Source organism: Triticum urartu, chromosome 7 (assembly GCF_003073215.2).
Source record: "Triticum urartu cultivar G1812 chromosome 7, Tu2.1, whole genome shotgun sequence".
Taxonomy (NCBI): domain Eukaryota; kingdom Viridiplantae; phylum Streptophyta; class Magnoliopsida; order Poales; family Poaceae; genus Triticum; species Triticum urartu.
This window is the reverse complement of record NC_053028.1, coordinates 137080747-137086493: the sequence shown is the minus strand read 5'-3', so window position 1 is coordinate 137086493 and position 5747 is coordinate 137080747.

Genomic DNA, 5747 nt, shown 5'->3' with positions numbered 1-5747 from the left:
TAAACAGCACCCTCCAGACGTCCGTGTGCGTCGTGTTGAAGAGCTCGCTCAGAGTCTGGTGCTGGGCCGGGTCGAACTCCCACAAGTTGAAATCCCGTTGTTGACATGGGAGAATCCGGCGGATGAGCATGACTTGGACTATGTTGACAAGCTTGAGCTTCTTGCTTGCCATATTCCGGATACATTTCTGGAGTCCGTCCAGCTCCACTGATGAACCCCAGGATAGGCCCTTCTCTTTCCAGGAGGTGAGCCGCGTGGGGATTCTGGATCGAAACTCAGGGGGCCACCACCCAGTTGGTGTCGCGCGGCTCGGTGATGTAGAACCACGCCGATTGCCACCCCTTTATGGTCTCCACGAAGGAGCCTTCAGGCCATGTAACATTGGGCATCTTGCCCACCATGGCTCCGCCGCATTCTGCTTGTTGGCCTCCCACCACCTTCGACTTGATATTGAAGGTCTTTAATCACAGGCCGAAGTGGGGTCGGATGCGGAGGAAAGCCTCACACACGACGATGAACGCCGAAATGTTGAGGATGAAGTTCGGGGCCAGATCATGGAAGTCCAGCCTGTAGTAGAACATGAGGCCGCGGACGAATGGATGGAGGGGAAACCCCAGTCCACGGAGGAAGTGGTGGAGGAAAACTACCCTCTCATGAGGTTCCGAGGTAGGAACGATCTGCCTCGCAGCGGGCAGCCGGTGCGCGATATTCGCGGCTAAGTATCCGGCTCTGCTCAGCTTCTTGATGTGTCCCTCCGTAACGGAGGAAGCCATCCATTTTCCTCCTGCTCCAGACATGTTTGGAGAAGGTAGAGGGGAAGGATGTGGACTTGGGCATTGGAGCTCGAGTGAGCAAGAATGGATGAGCAAGGAGGAAGAAGGCGTGGGTAGAAAAAGGTTAAACCTTATCCCCTTATAAGGGCGGCCGAAACTATGCACCCCCACTAGCCTGGTAAAACTCGCTTATCCCCCAAGCGCCGTAATTGATGGCGCAGTTGGGTTACCCACACCCGTATTGATGAGAATCTCGTAATAAGGGGGACACGATCTCTGCTTTAACAAGACGTGTCAAGAAACTGCCTCGCGTTATGTGCGGGGCTAGAAAAATGGTTCGAATAATCACCGGGCCATGGCATAATGTCATGTTGCCAAAACGTGTCAGCAGATTGGATTTGCGGAAATATTATTCTCTCTACGGTGGTATGTGGAACTTATTTTGCAGGGTCGGACACTATCCTTGTATTCAAATTCTTCCGTGATGTATTCAGAGGAAGAACCCGCCTTGCAATGCCGAAGACAACACTGCGCGCCGGACTCATCGTCATTGAAGCCTGGTTCAGGGGCTACTGAGGGAGTCCTGGATTAGGGGGTCTCCGGACAGCTGACTATATCCTTTGGCCGGACTATTGGACTATGAAGATACAAGATTGAAGACTTCGTCTCGTGTCCGAATGGGACTCTACTTGGCATGGAAGGCAAGCTAGGCAATACGGATATGTATATCTCCTCCTTTGTAACCGACCTTGTGTAACCCTAGCCCCCTCCGATGTCTATATAAACCAGAGGGTTTTAGTCCGTAGGACAACAGACAATCATACCATAGGCTAGCTTCTAGGGTTTAGCCTCTCCGATCTCATGGTAGATCAACCCTTGTAATACTCATATCATTAAGAATAAATCAAGCAGGACGTAGGGTTTTACCTCCACCAAGAGGGCCCGAACCTGGGAAAAACATTGTGTCCCCTGCCTCCTGTTACCATCTGCCTTAGACGCACAGTTCGGGACCCCCTACCCGAGATCCGCCGGTTTTGACACCTACACCCGCCACGGCTCCATCTCGAGTGGCGAAGAAGACAAAGGCGGTCGCGGCTGCTTCGGCCGATTCGATGCAGCTGGCGGCCACGACAACTGCCGCCGGACATGGGCCTCCTCGATCACCACAAGCCCCGCCACCGCCCATGCAATAAGACGCATCCACACCCGCGACCACCATCTCGACGAAATGTCGCAACGGTAACATTTTTCTTTTTGTTTTTTATTTTCATTTTTGGTACGAATAGAATGTGAGATTGTGTGTACGTCCATTTGTAGTCTTAATGATGAAGCATTCATGTGCATGGCGAAATGGCGTAAACGAAGATTATTTCTCTCAAGGGTATGCATCATAAGAATATTATACTCAATTTGATGATGATAATCTCGACATGGATGGCGAGGGCTTTATTACGAAGGGAAGAACCGCAAATTATACCAACGCTGGAGATGGGTTGATTTGCACCGCGTGGAAGTGAATTTCCATTGATGCATCTGTGGGGAGTGACCAAGCCGCGAACACCTATTGGGACGCATCAAGGAATATTTTTGACGAGTGCAACACTAGTGCACACTATAGATCAAGGGTTTTTATTCGTCAACATTGGGGCACCATTAACGCCGAATGCCAAAAGTGGGCGGGTTTCTTGGCAAATGTTGGTCGCATGAACCCTAGTGGTTGCGGTGATAGTGACATGGTAATTGCTTGCTACTTGTGTTTGTTTTCTCTGCATTGCCCAAGTCTGCATATGTTCCTAAATTGATGATGTCACTTTTGTTTTTTTGTTGTTGTAGAAAATGATTGTGCAAGGATTGTTTTGAGAAAGAAACAACAAATGAGAGAAGAGGAAAAATAAAGGAAAATCCTTCACTTTCCATCAACAAAGAGCTCAAGGATGAGGAGAAGTGAAAGACTTGAGAAGTTTATGATGCTTCAAAGAAGAAAAGTGTGGTTGTTGATCATGAGGATTGATGATGATGGCCGTGGTCAGGAGAGAAGGAGCCCCACTCCTCACTCGCCGAAGAAATCATATAGGCCAGATGGAAATAAGCGAGGAAAGACTATGCCAAAGAGAAAAAGTTGAAGTCAAAATAAACGGAAGAGAGGAGGGAAGCCGAGCAGCGAAGGGCGGTGGCCAAGGAGAGGAAGGTGGCGGCCGAAGACCTCAAGATGGTGGAGGAGAAGGCACTCAAGTTTATGTTCGCTGTGGCCAAATCTTCAGCTGTGGTGCTATGTCTGCTCCCACACTTTACTTTTCTTTCTTACAAAATATGACTTTCCTTCTAGACTTCTAGTAAAGCTTCATGTCTCATTTGTTCTATAGTTTTTAAGCTTATATTCATTTCAACCGCCAAAACGATAGCAACTCCAATTTGGGGGTGTTTGATTATTCAACTTGAACTGGTTCCCTGTTGAAACTTTGTTCGGATTACATGATGTTCATGTACTTCCTAGAGGGAGAATAGTCCCCCGAGCTCCTCGGTTGCTCACACGAGCGGCCAGGAGATAACGCTAGCCGCCATGAGCATAACACCCCTGCGCACCTCCTTCCCTCGCCGCCATCGACAGGCGTTGCCGGGCAAAGCCCGCTCAGTGCGGCAGCAGCGGGGTCATTTCCTCCTCCTCAGGATGGGGTGGCGTGGGACATCCACTCCAGTGGGCGTTCGCGGGTCGAGCACGGTGTTCGTGCTCGCACGGCGAGGATGCGTAGGGGATGGTGCTTGGAGGCATGCTACAGGCACGCGACCGCACGGGGTTGCTTAGCTGGAGCGGATCTAACGCGTGTGGGGTTCATCACGGTGCTGGTGGATCTATGGCCAGGGCGCGACTATGTAAGCGGCACGGCGACGGCGCAAGGGGCGGTACAGAGGCACAGCAACGGCGCAAGGGGCCGTGCAGAGTCACAGCAGCAGCGCAAGGGGGCTGTGCAGAGGCACGGTGGCGGCGCGGGGTGGCCCAGCCGGTGGGGATCTTCCATGTGTGGGTCGCATAGGGGCATGGGGCGCTTCTGCGACTTGGGCGTGGCTGTGCAGAAGGCACGAGGCGCATTTCAAGTCCGTAGGAGCCTCAGGGGGCTGATGGTCACGCGGTGGCTCCCATGGTGCTCCAGCTCTGGCGATGTTGTAGCTCTGGCGGTGCGGTTCGGTGGCAAGGGCGGCGTGGTGAAGGAAATATGCCCTAGAGGCAATAATAAAGTTGTTATTTATATTTCCTTATATCATGATAAATGTTTATTATTAATGCTAGAATTGTGTTAACCGGAAACTTAGTACATGTGTGAATACATAGACAAACAGAGGTGTCCCTAGTATGCCTCTACTTGACTAGCTCGTTAATCAAAGAGGGTTAAGTTTCCTAGCCATAGACATGTGTTGTCATTTGATGAACGGGATCACATCATTAGAGAATGATGTGATGGACAAGACCCATCCGTTAGCTTAGCACTATGATCGTTTAGTTTATTGCTATTACTTTCTTCATAACTTATACATGTTCCTATGCCTATGAGATTATCCAACTCCTGAATACCATAGGAACACTTAGTGTGCTATCAAACGTCACAACGTAACTGGGTGATTATAAAGATGCTCTACAGGTGTCTCCGATGGTGTTTGTTGAGTTGGCATAGATCGAGAATAGGATTTGTCACTCTGTGTTTCGGAGAGGTATCTCTGGGCCCTCTCAGTAATGCTCATCACTATAAGCCTTGCAAGCAAAGTGACTAATGAGTTAGTTGCGGGATGATGCATTATGGAACAAGTAAAGAGACTTGCCAGTAATGATATTGAACTAGGTAGATGATACCAACGATCGAATCTCAGCAAGTAACATACCGATGACAAAGGGAACAACGTATGTTGTTATGCAGTTTGACCGATAAAGATCTTCGTAGAATATGTAGGAACCAATATGACCATCCAGGTTCTGCTATTCGTTATTGATCGGAGATGTGTCTCGGTCATGTCTACATAGTTCTCGAACCCGTAGGGTCCGCACGCTTTACGTTTGATGACGATTTGTATTATGAGTTATGTGATTTGATGTACCGAAGGTTGTTCGGAGTCTAGGAAGAGATCACAGACATGACGAGGAGTCTCGAAATGGTCGAGACATAAAGATCGATATATTGGACCATGTTATTCGGACACTGGAAGTGTTACGGGTAGTTTCGGATAAAACTGGAGTGCCGGAAGGGTTACCGGAACCCCCGGGGAAGTAATGGGCCTTAGTGGGCCTTAGGGGAGAGAGAGGGCAGCAGCCAGGAGGTGGCGCCCCCCAAGGGGAGTCCAAATAGGACTAGGGGAGGGGGCGCGGCCCCTCTTTCCCTCTCCCTCTCCCTCTCCTTCCTTCTTCTCCTACTTGGACTAGGAAAGGGGGGAGCCGATTCCTACTTGGAGTAGGACTCCCCCCTGGGCGCGCCCCCTAGGGCCGGCCGGCCTCCTCCTCCCCTACTTTATATACGGGGTAGGGGGGAACCCCATAGACACACAAGTTGATCTTTAGCCGTGTGTGGTGCCCCCCTCCACAGTTTTACACCTCAGTCATATTGTCGTAGTGCTTAGGCGAAGCCCTGTGTCGATAACTTCATCATCACCGTCACCACACTATCGTGCTGACGAGACTCTCCCTCGACCTCAACTGGATCAAGAGTACGAGGGATGTCATTGAGTTGAACGTGTGCAGATCACGGAGGTACCGTGCGTTCGGTACTTGATCGGTTGGATCGCGAAGACGTTCGACTACATCAACCGCGTTACTAAACGCTTCCGCTTTCGGTCTACGAGGGTACATAGACACAGTCTCCCCTCTCGTTGCTATGCATCTCCTAGATAGATCTTGCGTGATCGTAGGTAGATTTTTGAAATACTGCGTTCCCCAAGGTGGCATTCGAGCCAGATCTATGCGTAGATGTTATATGCATGAGTAGAACACAA